The following is a 20,354-nucleotide window of genomic DNA, read 5'->3' as shown; positions in this document are numbered from 1 at the left end:
CTCTGAAGGGGCAGAGGGCGTTTATTTACATGCCAGTTATTTCTACTACACTGGCAGATGTTCAGTTTTTAGACTGGGCATGGAAGAAATATGATAATTAAGTGCATTGCTCAAGAACTGAATCACACCTCATTCCTTTTCTGTATGCAGTTATTCTCTACTATAATGTACAAAACCTTAAGGGACCTGTCATATAAATATTTGTAAAGATCAGTCAATACCTGCAGCATTGCCATCCATCATTACTGAACAAGTTCTGTTTTATACAGTAATCACATAAATCGACTAACAAGAGATTATAATTCTTTAAGACACACCTCTTGGTCCTTGACAAGGTCATTACTGTGCTGTGAGGCTGTTCCCCAAGATGACATACGTCAAAGTAGAAAGACTCCTGCAACTAAGAAACAAAGAACACAGACTAACAGATTCTGGGGTAACTAATCTTACTGGAAAAACATACTGAAAACATGGCTTTAGGTTTTAGCTAAAATTTGATGAGTTCTCACAAAGCCTAGTGAATTTAGCATTGCATTTTTTTTCCACACAAAAAGAATGAATTCTAGCCAGAAGTCAAATACAAATTTAACCATTATTTGTGGTACAAGAGAATGAAAAAATGAACCAAAAGTCACATTATTTATTCATGTTTTGGCATTAGAGGAGGAATGTTCTCAGTAATAATACTTACACCACATTCATCATAACTCACAGATGCATATATTTTAAAAAAATAAAGTTTATGAAATGAGGCAAAATTTTAAGTTATGTAATGATGAAATTCTGTTTTCCTTTGGAAAGTTGCATAACCTAGAGTTTTGGTTTTATTTTGCTATTGCTGTTGTCTGTTAGATTCTTTGGTGTAATCAGTTTGGGGTTTTTTATTGAATTACTTTAGGATATTTAAAGGTTTTTTTAACATCTTATCCAGAAAAATGTTTCTTTGGAAGCATTTCAAAGAAGTACAAGCACCTGGGAACTTCTAACACTGGGAATTGTGACATTCCTCACGAAATTTGCAACAGTGTTCCCAGAGAGAGGGCTTAGCATCAAGTCAGATATGCCAGAAAACACACTGTACTTTATAACTCGATAGGAGAAGTAATAAGCACTGATACTATAGCTACGGAAAAGCGAAGTGTTTAAGTACAAGAACACTGACTTAATGTTTAAGATGATTGGTGGAGATGATGGGTTAAATAGAGGCTGTACCTAGCAGGGCCCTTCCTTGCTAGCATTTGGTGAAGTACAGAATAATCAGTCATTTCCCACCTCTGGACTTTGTTGTCAGTTCAAATAAAATCTTCTTAACTCACACCAAAAACCGCCAGAAATGGTCAGAAACCTTCTCTGATCTCTGAGAACAGTATCTAATTTAGTAAAACAATTATCAGGAAACAGCGAATCAACTCTTTGGAACTAAAAAAGTCCATGTACAAAACATAATGTAATGAAAATGCCAATATAATCCAGTGTTTATTTAAGTGTTGCTATATCTTACATCCACAACTACTGTATTTTTTGAGCATTCACTATGTGCTAGGTACCCTGTGCTACATGGGGGCAAGTGGTGGTACCAGAATTAATCAGATAGGGATCTGGTGCTCAAAAAATGAGGCATCTAATAGAAGAGACAAGGTGAAGTCAGGATTCTATACCATAGAAGTATGTGCTGTATGATACATCAGACAAGTACATGTGGAAGGCAAAAGAGTTAGGCATGGATTTTAGGTGGAGACAGCATAAAATATTTTCATAATAGCATGTAAACTGGGTCTTAAAAGTAGGACTTGTTCTAACAGAAGGGTGTGTGATGGGGAGGGAACACGGGCAGAGGGGATTGGAGCAAATTGAAGGACATTCTAGATAAAGAGAACAATATGATGAAAAGTGCCACGCTACTTATAAGAACTTCTGTGATGAAAATTATTACTTGAAAATGGCTTTATGTTCTTAAAAAGTAAGGCTGCAATTTTTAAAATATACAGATCCCAAATATGGCATATAAAATCAGAAATAAAATGTCTTTCTGCTACTGATGATAAAAATATGGAAATACGGTTTCTCCTTTGTTATGGAACTTTAAATATAAAATAAAATTAACAGGATAATATAGATTATTATTTGTTTTTAATTGAGTTGTAATGTACTTATGATAAAATACATGAATATATTTTGAACATTCATTAATTTCCATAAGTCTGAGCAGACTTTGTAAAATTTCCCTTATCAGAGAATCCATTTAAATACAGCTCAGTATATAATGAGGTTTTCCTCCCTTTGCTTCAGCTGAATATTTATTAGTATAGAAACCTGACATGTTAGGCAATTAGAATATAATTTATGATACATGGCTCATGTGGATGAACTGCTTCCTGCCCATAATTTTAAATGTAAGTCAAATCACAGATTTCTTGTGTTAGTCCCAAAGAAAAATTTTCCTATGAAGTGAATAGTATATTAATATTTTTACTCATATCTTCAAGTGACCATGCTGGAAAATCGTATCTAGAGCAATTCATTCGGCCTCCTTAAAAGCAATTAAAAAACACAAAACCTTTTTACACTGATCAGCCTAGGCCTTTTGAACAAAATTTATTTCCTGTAGGTAGACACTAACATGCTCGGGTTTCCAGGGTGCCTTTTAATATATTGTTCTCATTTGGTTTATTGAATGCTCTTTTAATAGACCCTAGAAGCTACCGTGCCTTATAAGGTATCTATCTCAATGAAAGTGGTACCTGATCCTTACAAAATGTTGGTAAATGGATATCTCTTCAAAGTGATTATTAAATAAGAGCCTTCATGGCAAATTGCAAACATTATGAAGACCTTGTTTCTTCCTCTACTCTTGTTTCATTCATTTATTTCTCTAAAAACCTTCTTTTTAATGGATACTGTTTTGTGGCAGAGGTTGCTAGGTGACCTCTGCTATCCATACTAGTCTTCTCCCACTAAAGTCAAACCCCTGACTTTTACTTGAGTGAATATTTGAAGTAAAACTACTTTCCTGGGTTCTTTTGTATTAAGTTTGACTATGTAATAAGTTCACGTCAATAAAATGCAGTTGGAAACGTCCTGTGCTTCTGGGCTTCTGGCTTCTGGGATCATTCCTTAAAACATGGTAGTGCTACAACCTTTGCCATTTTTCCCACTGTCCATGGATACTGAGTGTAATGGATGAAGCGACACTTGCCATCTTGGAAAGTGAGAAGGATGGTTACACCTGGGATGGCTGGCAGGTGCCTGAGTCCCTGCAGACTTTGTGGAGCAGAGCCACATTTACCTCCTGACACAAAGGAAATATAAATCTCGATCTTTTGAAAACCTATTAACATGATCCTAACTTAAATAAACACGTGAACCTAACCTTAGGGAATACAACTTGTTAACTCTGATCTTTTAAACATTCTGAGGATTCACCTTTTTCAGAAAGTTTTCCAAGACCGAGCAGTATCCTGCCCTTATGAATAATTTCATTTTCCACTTGTGGCCATACTGACCCTCCAAAGGGACCATAAGGGCAAGATGATCTCTTAAAATATACATCACATGAAGGGAACTGTGGGAGCTTGCTGGAAATTAATAACCATGCAATTAAAGACATCTTGATAGAATTGGATGCTCTTATGTGCTTATTATTTTTATCTCTAAATGTTAGCAGTATCCTTTATTTTCACTTCACATTTCAGTCTAGTTAACAAAGAGAATAATTAATCAGTATTTTTACATGCTACACATAACACTTAGCAGAGAAAGGATATTATCATAGTCTCAAATATATGACAGTTCTTGTAAATTATCTTTATCTTAAAAAGAACCTGGGTGTGGAGAAAAGGGAACACTCTTGCACTGCTGGTGGGAATGTGAATTGGTTCAGCCACTATGGAGAACAGTATGGAGGTTCCTTAAAAAACTACAAATAGAACTACCATATGACCCAGCAATCCCACTACTGGGCATATACCCTGAGAAAACCAAAATTCAAAAAGAGTCATGTACCAAAATGTTCATTGCAGCTCTATTTACAATAGCCCGGAGATGGAAACAACCTAAGTGCCCGTCATCGGATGAATGGATAAAGAAGATGTGGCACATATATACAATGGAATATTACTCAGCCATAAAAAGAAACGAAATTGAGCTATTTGTAATGAGGTGGATAGACCTAGAGTCTGTCATACAGAGTGAAGTAAGTCAGAAAGAAAAAGACAAATACCGTATGCTAACACATATATATGGAATTTAAGAAAAAAAATGTCATGAAGAACCTAGGGGTAAAGCAGGAATAAAGACGCAGACCTCCTAGAGAACGGACTTGAGGTTATGGGGAGGGGGAAGGGTGAGCTGTGACAGGGCGAGAGAGAGTCACGGGCATATACACACTAACAAACGTAGTAAGGTAGATAGCTAGTGGGAAGCAGCCGCATGGCACAGGGATATTGGCTCGGTGCTTTGTGACAGCCTGGAGGGGTGGGATGGGGAGGGTGGGAGGGAGGGAGACGCAACAGGGAAGACATATGGGAACATATGTTTATGTATGACTGATTCACTTTGTTATAAAGCAGAAACTAACACACCATTGTAAAGCAATTATACCCTAATAAAGATGTTAAAAAAAAAAAAAAAGAACCTGGACAAATTCAAATGCCATCATCATCATCATTAAGCCAGATTAATAGCTTTTCATGAGGTTGGATAATGAATTTTCTTCGGCCTAACAAGTGATTGTACTAGGTAGTACAGGGTGTGTATACACATTACCTGTAATTCCAAATGTTAGGGAGGCTAGCATCTTATAGGGAAGGTAAGACAAAAATAATTAAAACACAAACCAGAGTACGAAACCTGCTACAAAGTACAACAGAGATTTGGAGAAAAGAAAGGTAAGGGCCAGTGGGCAGGGATTAGGAAAAGCTTCAAGAAGCAGGTAGCAGTTAACACATCCACCTGCTGCGAGACAGTTTAGAACACGTGGCCTTCTCATCTGATGCCAACTGTGGCCTCAACTCGGACCAAGAGTGACACTATCAAGTAAGTCTGAGATTAGCGATCCAAGTCCTCCAACATCTATCTACCGAGGAAACTTCTCAGGGAGAGTGATGTTTATAGAACAGCTTTTGCCCAGGGAGGTCTCTAAGCCAGAGAAGATCTCTTTTCTTCTAACAGCCATTGGTCTTGCCTTCTTGATTCCCACAGCCTTTGAAAATGACTCCTCTTACTTGTATTTAGTCCTGAAGCTACCTGTCTATATTGGCCTTTGCTTTATTCGATTTTGCCTGCCTCTTGTGTTAATTCATCCCCTTGTAGCATTTCTTTGGCTATGTCACATACCTGCTGCCTGTCCCTGGTATACTGCCTGTTAAACAACAATAGGGTAGAATATTATACTTTCTCAAAGCCTAAGAAGTTCTTATCCTTCTTGCTGCCTTAAAGACAGAGTTACTGATTGAGACTGAGGAAGACACTTCTCCTAAGGTGGGTGGAGCAGGACATGGGTAGAGTACTTAGGACTGTTGTCTTCACTTTTCTTTCTAGTCATCCACCTACCAATCTTGACCTCAGCCAGAAGTGAAGGTTTATGAGTGACTCTGAGCCTATGAAATTCAGGAAAAAGAGGATCTCAACCGAAAATCTACCCATGACAAATCTGAAATTGTAGCTATCTACCTTTCTTCTCCTTCCTGGGGATGGGGAAAAGTTAATGGCATTAACATGCATTTGGTTGATCAACCATCATGCTAATGAACAATCTGCATAGTTCTGGGTCAGTAACATTACAGCCCCAACTTTCCTGATTGAAAGGGACGCAAGGACCTGGGCAAATTGGTTTGACAGGCTTGTTTCTTATCTCACAATGATAAAGAAGGTCTCATCGAAGAGCTGGATCATATTGAATTGGTTAAAATACAGTTATCATTCTGTCCTGCTTTAAAATATCCAAGAGTGGGTTGCTAATATTTTTGTTTTGGAAATGGAATGTTTGATCTCATGAATTTTCAAAACAACACTGTGCTTAAAAACAGCCCGCATTTTTCTACTGCTTGTAGAATAGGTCTGAATGTTAGCTTTTATAAAATGTAAACATGAAGGGTTTCCAGGTTAGTATACTAGGGAGAAAAAAAAAAAAAAACTAACACGTTTTAAAGATTTGATTATATTTCCAAAGCATCCACTTATTTCGGCAGCTTTATTATTACTAATGCACATGATTTCAGGGGAGTAGAGGGAAGCTGAATTTAAATAACTACTTGTGGCAAGGCAGCACCAATTATACACTCCAGGGCTATTTATGTCCTCTGGTGATCAACTAGCAGTGGGAAGTCAAATTGACAACACAGTGGCGTAACCACAATTATGGGTCAAACTTCAACAAGCCTGTTTAAATGGTTCCATTAGGTTCTACTTGAAATACTGATTTACATATATTTTGACTATTTTCAGACATGTGATACACTTTAACATGCAGTGATTATAATCATTGCCTGTAAGAATGCATTAGTCTAGAGCACCGAAAAATAAAATGGCATGCCATGCACACAAATTCCTGCAGAATTTAAATTGCATTAGAATACATCCCCAACCATATTTTAGAAGATTAAAATATCATTTGGCTTCCACAGCAGGGCTACTAAGGAAATTTGGATATTTTTAGAATTGTTTAAATGCACTTTTCTTTGAAGCATTAATTTTTAAGGTAAACAAAAACTGTCCATAAGCCATGAGATACTTTCCTATACAGACCCGTGCCTTATCTAATTTTTACTTTTTATGCTAGTCTGACCTAAATATAGCTTTCCCAGGTGATTTCTCTCTCCACTACAACCGCAGCTCCTCTGCAATGCTTTCTAAATGTTGCTCTTTTCAGAGACACGTTTTCACGTGACATAAATATCTTATTTAAATTCTTTCCTTTTAAACATGTTGTCATAATATATAGAAAAAAAAGCATGTGTAATGCATACTAAACTAAAGTATGCATAATGAAACTAAAACTGCATAATGATAATGTACACCTGAAAACTCATCAGTTAACTTAATGTCCAGACATTACTGCTTCTTGATGCTACCTGACTGCTCCTTCTGGGTGTCATCTTCCATCTTCCCCACCAAAAGAAACAGCTATGCTAAGCTTTATTTTATGATTTTACTGCTTTAAGATGTAGCTTTTTCTCCACATATATGTGTCTCTAATTGTTTTGTTTGCTGATTTTTAAACTGTCAAAAAACTATACTGTTCTCTACATAATCAAATGATACCTTTTACTTATCTATGTTTCTACTATTTTATGATCCATTCCTTTTGAACGTAATTACCTGTAGGTCAGTAATTTTTATGGCTTATTTAAGATACCATTGTATAAATATATTGTGATTTATTTACCAACTGTATATTTGAGATGTTTCTTGTTTAACACTATTCTGACTATACTCCTATGAGTACAGGAATATACTCTGGATCATATGTCCTGATACAAATATTCAAGAGTTTCATAATTGATGGTATCAGTTTCTACTCCCATGCAACATATATGAGTTTGCAAAGTTTCATATCTTCACTAAAATCTTGGCCTTGTTAAAATTCTTAATTTTCACAAATAATAGTAGGTGTCGAATGTTATTTTGTTATGGTCTTAATTTGTATTCTCTTATTTTTGATAGTATTGAGAATCTTTTTATAGGTTTATGGTGTTTCTGTGTTTGCTCTTCTGTGAAAAGAAAATGCCTGTTTATGATTTTTGCCAATTTTTCTATTTGCCTTTTTTCTTCTGCATTTGCATTAATTCTTTATGAAATCACATGTTGTTTCTTCAGATGTCTGTCTCCAGCCTATTAAACTCTAAATTCCTTGAAAGGAAGGATTGTACCTTCTTTGTTGTTATATCCCCAATGATCATCATCATGGTTCAATTATATAGTTCTCTCTTTTGCAGAGAACATGTTTCTTTTGCTAAAATTTCTTCTTAAATCATTAAGAAAAATACTAATCATTGTTCTATGGGATGCTTATAAGATGATGGGATAGGAAGGGTTTCGAAAGGAAACAGAAGCTTCCTTCTAAGCATATATATATGTTTGTATATATATACACATTATATACATATGTCAATGTGCATATATATATATATAAAACAATGTATTAGTAGAGAGATGCTAACAAATTTTGGTGTGGAACACACCAGCTTATCTATAAAGTGACTTCAAGAAATCCACCTACCTTAAGACTTCCCTTCTAAATCACACATTATGTTATGATTTTGTTACTACAGAGAATATATAATTTTCTGTCTGCATGTGTATCTTACTTTTTAGTAGATCCTCATTCCACAAGAATAAGTAGAGATGGGAATTGAAATGTTCCAAGATCTAGAGAAATAAATTGCTTCTTATTTGATTGATGGCCCTGAAATAGTGTGGTCAGGAAAATACTGATGTCTGGAATAGACTTATACAAGGCATAAAGAAGACATTTCTCCATTTGAAAACATGAAATTGTAACTGTTATTTTGCACAGCACTATTAATAAAATTTTTGATTAGACATGATTCAAAAGGACAAAGATTTAAATTAAAATTCCGACTGTTATATGAAGTTTCTTAGCATTATAGATATTTCATTAAAACATAATAAGCTATAATTGCTAGGTTGTAATTATTTACATTAATTACATAATTGCGCTAATCACATAAATAGTGCCAATAGTAGTAGCACTTTCAAACATTTCCTAATTGCTTCTAAAATTTTAAATACATGAAATGAGAATTAAAGCTAAAATTAAAATGAAGAGATGACAGAATTCTGAGATTTCACTTTTTAAATGAGTTAGAGTGTTCATAGGACTTAAAATAAATCCACAGGTATTCTGCTAAGATTTTATATTATTCCTATGCATTTAACACTTAAAGATATGATTACTTGCTGTGAATCTTCACAGAACTTGCTCTGTTATATACTAGGAATCTAGACTATTATTCCCATATGCCTGAGGTGAGCCTTTTTACTATAGCTCCATGAAACATAAAAAGAAGTTACCTTTAATTATGAATATAGGCTAACAACCATAGTATTCTACCTCTTCAAAAGAAAGAGAAACCTTTCTATAATACTAGAAAAGCTTTCTTTAAGTTGCTAGAATGTCTGATATCGTATGTCTGTCCTATTGCTGTAGGAATGACACATTAGTGCCTAGCCCACAGTGGGCACCCCACTGCTACTTGTCCCATGATTAACTGATACATTTACATTTCAGGGAACACAGTATTACCCAATAAGGAAGTTTTCTCGCTCCTCCGTGGTATCTTCAACCCAGTGAACTCAACACTTGGAATGTGATATGTGTTCATGTTTCTTAAACATGATTCAGAATCTTATTGTGATGAACGCATGTGAAAGTCTGCTTATTTTTTGATGATTTGGAGCTATTTTGTTAGTCCTATATTAGAAAACTGGGTGGCAGGTCTTCTCTCCTACGTCCTATCAGTGTGAAAGCATAAAAGAAGCTCTTTGGTCATTTGGTCTTTACTAGTCACTAAGCATCCACTAAGTCCCTCGTTCTGGTTTGTAGATGTGGCCTGCGTACTTTGTCCAATCATTCTCGGAACCTCAGTATAACTTCAGCAATGAGATGACAGATTTACTTGCTTTAGCAGTTTTATGCCAGATGGTGATGACTAATGCTGAATATGGAGAGAAATTTTATTTCCTGAGCTATCCATATTTGTTTTTTGTAAATAATTCTTCCATCCAATCACTCCAAATCTCTTTGTGGCTATTTAGCATTTTTGCAGTCTCCTAGGGAGTGCTTAAGGTACAGACTAGAGCCACAGAGTTATGGCATAAAAATCACTCAACATCTTAGACTTGATGTGATTTGATGCTGCTGCTTAACTCGTGGTCTGTATTTTGAGCATCTTCATTGTTTATGTGTCATGCACGCCTTTGGAATTTTGATGAAATATAATGGGTTCCTTTTCTGAATAGAGTTCTAAAATGCATAAAATAAATACATAGGATTAAAACAAAAACCATTAATACCGAAGTTCGGTTATAAATGTATTAGAAACTAAATCATGATATGCTTTGTTATCAACAAATCATATAAGATAATATCTAGGATTGCATTCTAATCACTACCTAAATCACAAAGTAGAGATGAGTTGAAACTCTATATGAGTGCAACTACCATAATGCAATATGATATGATGACACAGCAGGATAGTGATACTATTGTGTTTGTTGCTTACAAACATTTGACGGAAATGCTAAATTTGAGGAAAATTCACATTTGAGGAAATGATAAATATCAATGAGATTGGGAAAAAATGAAATAATTTTGTTTCCACCCAAGTTTCCAGACACTAGAGTATTACTGAAATCTCTGATTCTTGTTCTCCAAACCCGATTGTCCTCTGCCCAGGGGAGATGCGGAGACAGAGCATTCTGGTAACCCTCCTAGGGTTTAGGCTTCCAGATTGCCCTGACAAAGCCTAGGTTTTAAGTGTAGTTTAATAAAGGTGCTTCTTTGTTTACAGAATGACAGGATGAGTCGCCTCATTACCCATTGTTTTTGCTCATCTGGCTGGCCCACCTATAAAGGTGGGTGTTAGATTGAGTTGCCATCTAAAATGCTTTCAGATATCTTCTGTATGTCTGCCAAAATTATCATAGAGCACACATAATGGAAATTTAGGTAATCTTTAATAATTTCTTAACTTTACAGGATCCACAATGTTTACTGCTTTAAATCTGATACTCCTTCTATGTCCCTTTGGGATGGGACAAGAAGCCTAGTGCTTTCTTTAACTACAAAAAATACCACCACTTTTCAGATTAGCACTGATTCTGATAACGGTGTGATTGAGTGAATAACAGCAACTGAAATGAAAGCACTTTCATCTCTATTGAAATCGCTGTTAATGCAACATGGAAAAATAACTTTATAGAATATGCCTCGTCAGCAAGTCAGACGATCCATCAGGGATAGGGGGAGGAGACCTTTGTAGTGGATGTGGAATTTCTGTGAAAGTTACTTATTTAGAGCATGTGATGATGACTTTTATTTCAGTTGGAAGTTTGTACCTTAACTTGTATAACTGTGTTAATTGTATAAATGCCTGTCTTTCAAAAGAAAAACAAGAAAGTGGGCTTCCCTGGTGGCGCAGTGGTTGAGAATCTGCCTGCTAATGCAGGGGACACGGGTTCGAGCCCTGGTCTGGGAGGATCCCACATGCCGCGGAGCAACTAGGCCCGTGAGCCACAACTACTGAGCCTGCGCATCTGGAGCCTGTGCTCCGCAACAAGAGAGGCCGCGAAAGGGAGAGGCCTGCGCACTGCGATGAAGAGTGGCCCCTGCTTGCCACAACTAGAGAAAGCCCTCGCACAGAAATAAAGACCCAACACAGCAAAAATAAATAAATTAATAAACTCCTACCCCCAACATCTTCTTTAAAAAAAAAGAAAAAGGAAAAACAAGAAAGAAATTCACTAATCAAATAATAGAACTATTATTCTATTAAGGTTATTAATCTTTAATTTGTATACTGTGTACATATAATATATAAATAATATTAACATATATAATTTATACCCATATCTGACTCATTCATATATCAATTAAAGAGAACTAACTTATAATATAGTTATCACAATAATAAAATGATCTATAGATATAAAGGTCCTTTTTATTATGCATGAATTAATTCCTATTTGCGCTAAGTGTTTAGATATGATGTATTAGTTACACAAATACAAACTATTCTAGATGGGAGTATAGGATTATTTTGGCTTATGTTTAATATACAGAATATTAATATATATGCAGAAAGACAGAATTTATTTCCAGCAGAATGGTAATTTTAATCAGGATACTTGTTAACATTTAGCTGTAATTGTTGATTTATCCTAATGATCTAACATTCTATACTTTCAAATGTTTAGGGAAAATTGGACAGATTATTTAGATTCACTATTGAATACGTGCTTATTTTTTTAAAAACTGGAAAATATAATTTGGCTTTAATTAGCATGTTGGATACCTAAAATAAGTCACAAGTGATTAAGTTGACTTTCCTATTAATATTACTTCTATTTAAAGGACAATAATGTTTTTTAAATTTAATTTTTTTCAAATACAGAATAATGGACTGAAAAGACAATTCATAAACGGGAATACAGAATTAGTACATAAACATGAAATAAGTTAAATAAAAAGCATGAGGATAACATTTTTTCCCAAATAAAGAAACCAATTTTATTTTACATTAACATACATTATTTTAATGTTTAAATAACATAATCTTCTACAAACAATATTTTTAAAGTATTAATACATAATTACAGAAAATACTTAAATAAAAGATTTACAAATATTTTAACAATATACCCTTAGTCCTATGAAAATAAAGCCACTGGTAGTACCACCCTGGCCCCCCTTTTTAATTGCACATCTTTTGTATCAGTGTCTGCATAATGGATAACTATTTTGATTCTGTTTTTATACTTGATATATAAAATCTTCAGATCTTTTTCATATTATTTGAAAAAAGGTCTTAGCTGAGGTGAAGTCTGGGCAGTTGAGGTGAGATGCGGTTTCAGTATTTCATTACCTTGCCTTTCCAAGAATTTCAAGCATAATGATGGTGATGCTGTCCCAACAGAGCTTTTATACACCACCTCATAGATGGGGAAGGCTTGGGGGGACTGTGCATGTCCCATGCACTTGGACCTGTTGTTTAGACTCTGTGAAGTTTAGTGACATTGGAGATAGCTGAAGACATTCTATTTTTCTCCCCCTCTTTTTAAAATTCTATCTCATATCTTCCAGGTCCTTCATTTTTCCTGATATTCCATTTTTCAAATAGTTGTTCATTTTTCTCCTATTTGGACTTTGGTGCTTAGTTGTACATAGACGAGTGATTTACCTCAGTTTCTGATACTGAGAGCTAAATTGTTGCTTGCTCTAATATTAAGGGTATCCTTTTTTCTCCTTTACTTAAAAAACATTCCTTATTTCTAGTAAGATGTGTAGGCCTATTTGGCAAGAAAGCTATACCTGTTAAAGTGTAACTTATAGAATGGATACCAGTTGTTGGTGGGAGCGAGGCTGATCGCCAGAGTTTTCCTGGACCATGCTTCTCACATTGGATTCCAGTAGCTTAGCGCATTGAGTTTTACAATTTATGGCTTTCAAAGCCGTTTGCAGCCCTGATCCTTCATATAGTTCCAATTTGCTTACGTCAGTCAAGAACATTGAAATTGTTCTGTGGTAGCATGTTTCCTTTGTGGCTCATGATTTTTCAGTAGTTCAATTCATTTAAATTGGGATTGAAAGTTAACATTGATTTTGCTTTTTAATGTCTAGCATTCCTCAAGGTCCAGTCAAATATATTTGGGCTTATTATATATATATTTAAAAGGACAGCATTGGTAGGTAGTAGTATTTTACAATTTCCCTTTGCATTGTCTCAATTACTGTAACTGATTCACATAATTTGTGGGTTAGCCAAACCAGGAAGAAGACAAGGAGCCAGACACAGAAAGAAGCCTGCCGTTTCTCACCATTCAGCATGGAAATGTTTACTCATTCTCTTTGTGTTCATTTTGTTGATCTATCTGCATCTGGAGTCCATGAATCTACATACAGGTCTTCTGATTCCATTTTGTGGAATGGAAACCTCTGGTCCTTTCCTAGTACCGCTGTTGGCTGGCTAACTCCTGCCCATCTTAACTTGTAATCAATCTGTCTTACCTAACTCTTCTACCTTCAGAAGAATTTGGTACCTGCAATTTATGAGTGTTTCTTCTAGAGATCTGCAGCATTAATCACCTTACACCCTCTGGCTTCTTCCTGTAGGCTTAGGTTTCCTGTTTTCTGGTCTTCTGAGTCAACTACCATTCCTCTCCTCCACTGCTGGGCTTCCAAAATTTCTATGATATTTTTCATTCATCATTTCTCTTCATATTCTCTTCGACTTCCCTAGTTTTTTGCCTTTTTATTTTATATTATTATAACCTTGGTAGGCCTCCTGGATGGGGGAGAGCTAAACATATATCTTCACTTATACCAAACATACCTAAGTGTTAATTTCCAACAAAAATTTTCCCCAGAAATACAACTCAAAGGTTGTGTTTATAGCATTCAAACATATTATAGTTTTCATTATCATATAGCTTATAATTAGCTTGTCACAAATTATTATATTAATATAAACATTTTGTACATCAAAAATACATTAACTCATGGGTGAATGAATTCAAATCATTCAGATCTGTTCATTCATTCATTTATGCATTTAAAATATTTACTGAACACATTATATATATTAGGGGCTGGTAATACAGCAATGAATAACACAAGGTCCCTTCTCTCTTGTAGCTTTTCTAGAGAACAAAGAAAGATAGTGTGTGGTCGTAACACATGCTAGGAAAAATAATAAAATATTGTGAAGGGTCTTCAAGTTACTATTTTACAAAGAAGAACAGATCACATCTTTGATGAGGTGGCAATTGTTATCAATTTTCTTTTTTATATTTCCTAGTTGATTCAAAAAATTCTCTAGTGTCTTCCACACACAGAGCACATCTTTTGTCCATAGGGAATCCAGTCGAGGCAAGTCTTCTGTGGAACACCTCGAGGTCACTCTTCTGTCTGACCAAATCAAGGACTACTGTTCTCTTCTTTTGTGCTTTATGAAAAGCTATGGTCATATGTCATTGTTCAGATTCTGGTTCAGGCACTGTATTTCCATTCCCACACCTTGATATTTCATGTTGCCATGCAGTCAATTCTTTCTTGGCATTATTTGAAGGGACAATGGAGATTTTATTATGCTCGGATAATTAACCCTGGGCATTTTAGGATTTGAGATTTAGATGAGAGTTTTATAAGCTGAAGAAGTAATGTCCAGAATACAACAGTAATTTCATCATTAATACAATACAAAACTCCAGTTATTGTAACAAAATGTTGATGGGTGCAAGTATTACATTAAATGAAAGATTATTTTCTAGTTCATCCAAAACTAAAAATAAAAACATAAAAGCATAAACATTAAAGGTTTTCACAATGTTTCCTAAAATGCCTCCAAAGCATTTTTGTTTTAATTTTTCTTTACATATATATGTATATGAAAACGTGTGTATGTGTGTGTGTGTGTATACACACATATACAAACAACATAGGTAAGCCTGGATCTTAGAAATAGGGTATGTTTGTGTATTTTATTTTACTATGAAGAAAAAAACCCAAAGGTATAAAACTCTCATATTGATAGCTTTTTTTAAACAATACAACCTTGACAAGTTCGTAAAATAAAATGAGGGGGTCACATAAATGGTAGATCCATCTATCAATTGGAGACTGCAAGAGCTTTATATTATATATTCGATATGTTCTATAAAATACATTAGAAAAAACATGAAACCACTTAGAATGGAAAAAGCATTAAAAGGTATAGTAAGCAAGTTCAACTGGGAATGTTGAAAAGGACCATTTTAATTTTAGGGAAAGAAGTATTTGTTGGAATGTATTTCAACAGAAATGCATTCCATATTAGAAATGTGTTGCTTTTTGGCGATGTCTGTTTCTCCTCCTATGTAATAAGCTAGATTCCATAGCTACATAAAAGAAAGTAGGTGTAAACCCTTTATAGAATTATGGAAAATAACTCCACAATTGGTGACCTCAAGAGGACAAGGGACACCTGTCCAACCCCCTGAAATCTTAGGATAGCTATGAGACCTTTCCAAATCTAGAAGCAGAAATGAAGGATTAGCCGATAATAAAAACTCATAATGAAATAGATTAATAATAGTCACATCAGAGTGTCCTTTGTCCACACCTGCCTTGCCCTCACTTCCTATCTCCAATGAATTACCTTGCTCCTCATAAATTTCTGTTTTGTCTTTTTTTAATCTTCACATTAAAACACTTTAACCATTGTTTTCAGCTATCACAAATTCAAACTGCTCCATGCTAAAAGAAATTTTCAAACAAGACAATAACAACAAAAGCATCTTCTTTGCATTCTTCTCCCCACTCAGATACCTGATCATACCCATTCTTCCCTCTTGTCAAACGTCTAGAAACAATATTCTATACTTGGTGTGTCTAATTCTTCAACGGATGTTTACTTATCAGTAACACAAACAGCCTATATCATTTTACAAGTTGGCTGAAATTGCTTTCTTCAAGGTTACGAGTACCCTTCTAATTTTCAAGTCTTGAGTCCCTGCCCTATTGAATGTATCTGTAACATTTTCTACCACTGTTTCTTTCTTTCACTGTTTCTCTCCTTGGCTACTTTGACAGTGATGTTCCTAACTGGCTTCCTCTCACCTCTCCGAATCCTCTCAGTCGCCATTGCTACCTTCTTCATTTCCCTTTCTCTAAATGCAGATATTTTCAAGAATCCTTCACCAATTTTTTGTTTTTAGCTTTCTGCTGTTCCTTTCAGATAATCTCAGATATTTCTATTGAAAAATATCACTTCTAAGCAAATAACTCTCATACCTATACGTATAGCTCTGACCTTTTAAAAAGCTGAGGGATACAGATTCATATTCTAGTTGCCTGTTGATTACTTCCACGTCTTTATCATTCAGCATCTCAAACTCAATCTGAACAAATTCTAAATCATCATGTTTCCTTTTCTTGAGGTTTTCTCCTCAGCATTCCCCTTGTTGAAAGTCACACACTTTTCAAGATCTGATGCAAATACTACGTTCTTCTTAAAGTCTCTGAAAGTGTCAGTAAAAAAGGCTAATTGAAATTTTTTAAAAAGTCAATTCCTAAATGAAATATAAAGGCTTTATTTCAAAAAGCCCTATAGCACAGTGGTTAAGAATCTAAACTTTCAAGTCAGACAGCCTCGGACAGCTGTACCTCATAGTGATGCTGTAAACTTTCTCAAACCATTTAACCTTGCTAAGCCTTGGTTTTCTCACATGTTAAATGAAGATAATAATAGAACCTAATTTAAAGGGTTATGAGTAATGTGACACTGTTAATCATAAGCAATTTATCACTGTTCTCAGAACACAAATACTCAATAAATGCCAGTGATGATGATGATGATGATGGTGGTGGTGGTGGTGATGATGATTAAAAATACAATGCAACTATTAGAGTATAGTGTATGCTCCCAAATGGCAGTTTGAGCTAGAGGAGAGCACCAGTAAAATAATAAAGAATAAAATAATAAAGGGTATGCTTTCTCTCTTTAAAAAGATTTCCTGGAAGTTGCCTAATTTTTGTTTCTCAAAATATAGCTGCAAGAAAGTCTGTGAAATATCTCCTTTTGTTGAGTGCAGGGCCATTGTGAATAAGGTAAGGAGAAAAATGAGTGGATCTTCAGGTAGGCAACTAAGCTTCACTGCCCCAAAGACTATGGTAGTTTCAGGTTCAGCAAGATTAGCCAATTAGACTTGATTATATCAGCTGTAGAGCTTACTTAATGCAATTAAGTTACCCTGTGATTACTTCTAGGACAAGAGCACTTATAGATAAGTTTACAGGTTAAACTCAAGAAATATGATGAGAGTCTTGTTTCACCCCTCCTTAGATTCACATTTAGAACTAATTTGAGTAGTGTATGGACTGCAACTTTACATGCTAAGTGAAATGGGAAAGGTATGAGAATGTGAAAAAAAATCAATTTGGCCTTTAAAAGTAAGAAGAAAAGATTCTGACTTACAGATTTCTAAGAGCTTTCTGGACATAATTTTTTAGATATCTAAAAAATGCCACAAAAAGTTTATTTTAGTGACCCAAAAGAATTCAAGACATATATTCCCCATATATTTCTAAAGTTAGGAATGTTAAAATTAGCACAGAAATAAGATAATTAAATCTGATTTCAAATATGACAAATGCCTGCATATTATAAATTTATGATTTTTTTTTTTTGCGGTACGCTGGCCTCTCACTGTTGTGGCCTCTCCCGTTGCGGAGCACAGGCTCCGGACGTGCAGGCTCAGCGGCCATGGCTCACGGGCCCAGCCGCTCCACAGCATGTGGGATCTTCCCGGACCGGGGCACGAACCCGTGTCCCTGCATTGGCAGGTGGACTCTCAACTACTGCGCCACCAGGGAAGCCATAAATTTATGAGTTTTAATGGTCAAAAGATATCTTTTAAAAACTTTATGAAAAAATTAAAAATAGGAATCTAGAGTTAAAAATAAACCAAATCATCAGATTCAACAGTTTTCATGATTTTGCCCCGTTCGCTTCAACTACTCTCTCTACAATTTCCTGAAGTATTTTAAAACAAATTCCTATATCATGTCATTTTACCAAAATGATACCTTTTAGAAAATAGTATTCAATCATTAATTGACAATGTGTCTCTACCATGTGTCTTCTAGCGGTTCGGTTTGGCAACATGTATGTCAAAAGTTTTCAAATGATGCCTTATCAAAAAGGAAGAACACTTTGCAAATGCTTTGTCGTTTCTATTATGTATTCTTCCTTTATTGCAGGCATCCACCGACCTTAGTGTTAAAACACCTTCCTTCTGAATGGTGAAAGAAAATTTAGCATATGCACAGACCTAATTACAAACAATATTAAATGCACTCATTTAATCACCACATGAAAGCTGATATATATGGTCAAAAAATAGTCAACAATAAGACGTGGTAATCTTATCGGTTTAAACCTTAAAGTCTTTTATGAATAAAGTTCTTGATAATTGAGCACAGAAATTTATGTTTTGGGCAGGTATCAGCCTTCATTACCATCCCAATACTACCATGTAATAATGGTTTATATATACTCCTTCTCTATTTGAGTACTGTATTCTGATTCTCTCTCCTTTTAGAGGGATATTTATACAAACCAAATAGAAAATTCATGCTGAGAATTACCAGAATAAACATTTTAGAAATCCCTTGAAATACATCAGAATATATTTTAAAAATATTTTTTGAAATAACTCTTCCACAGAAAGTAACTACTAAAAAAAAGAAATAGTAACTACTGTTGAAAATAATGATATATGTTTTGAGGTTCGTTACAGGAACGCTTTAAGGAATAAAAAGTCCTTTGTAATTAAACACATTTTTTCTAGTTCTTTTGTAACTTTATATGCTTATACTTCTTTCTTGTCTTTAAAGTTCACTAACTCAATTAAAAAGTATTTCAAAATCAAGCCAAAGAAAATACCATTTTATTTCCATGGGTTGATAAAAACAGATTTTAATGTTTGATAATATACCTCTTTTTAAAATATTAGGTTAATTTTGTTATACAAGAAAGCTGAAATTTTATAAACACCCAGTATAATTTTCATCTTAACTTATTGTTATACAGATATGTATGATCAATGTTCTACTAGAATACATATAATGGCGAAATCTGAGTGGATAAGAGTGATCTACTAAATCTGTAATTAAAGTTGAAATATTACTTTAACTCTATGTTCTGTATGTGAAATGAAAACAAACAGAAATCTGTAATATGTACTCAGAATTTTTCTGATAAACAAACACCAATGTAGCTGGCACTAAAAGAATGTATTTTAAGCTTCTTAGGAAAAAAATTATGAGGTTTTGCTGTTCCTTTGCCTCTCACTGATGAACTTGTATGTTTGAAGCCTCACAACACATCTGTAACACTACAACCTTGAATTTTAAGTTGATATTGTCTGTAGTCAAGTGTGAGTCATGAATTTCAATGCATTTGTTTAAACTGTTCCCTATAGCAAAGATGCAGAAAATACTTATTTCCCTGGTTAGTATCAAATTCAAATGAATTATATCATTTGAAACAAGAAGAAGACTCTAAGGTACTATCCTTCCTATAAAAATGCATAATGAGGGAGAAAAATATTAATGGTTTAATACATTATTAAATTAGAGAGGATCAAGTTTCCTTCTATTTTACATGGATATAATTATAAAAGCCCCGTATGGTTATTTTCCCGGATTGTCTAAGAAAGAGATAAAAGATCCTGTCTCTGGAGTCTGATAGAAAACATTATAGCCAGAGGCCAGTACAAGAAATTGCTATAGAGTTGGAAATATGACTTGTTAGTAGGGCTTTTTCTCCAACTCAATTTTTTTCTTATGGCTGTAATTATACTATTCAAAAATATTTAAGCAATTCTTTACCCAGATCATAAGAGATTTAAAAATTTTTTAAGTTCTTTATTTTTCATATTACATCAGGAAAAGAAATCTTTTTTCATGATTCATTATCTAAGTTGAGGCTAAATTAATTTCCACTCTTTCCATGGGCCTCTGGTATAAAGAAAAAATGAGGACAGTAGCAGAATTTGGTGCCAGTACCATCCCTATAGTAAAGTGAAAATCTTACTTCATTGACAAGATTTTTTTTTTTCTTACCTGAAAATGA

At 34.5% G+C, this 20,354-nt stretch overlaps 1 protein-coding gene across 1 annotated transcript in view; it reads right to left on the bottom strand.

The window, feature by feature from the left end:
• The window catches only part of KCND2 (potassium voltage-gated channel subfamily D member 2), a gene marked incomplete at both ends in the record, with an annotated part of 466,944 nt that overhangs the window by 234,971 nt on the left and 211,619 nt on the right, over window positions 1-20,354 (bottom strand). The gene's annotated exons all lie outside the window — the stretch shown is intronic.

Source organism: Leucopleurus acutus (genome assembly GCF_964270905.1).
Source record: "Leucopleurus acutus genome assembly, chromosome: 9".
Taxonomy (NCBI): Eukaryota; Metazoa; Chordata; class Mammalia; order Artiodactyla; family Delphinidae; genus Leucopleurus; species Leucopleurus acutus.
Note: the sequence above shows the minus strand (reverse complement) of the source record. Positions and strands in the feature narration are given on the sequence as shown.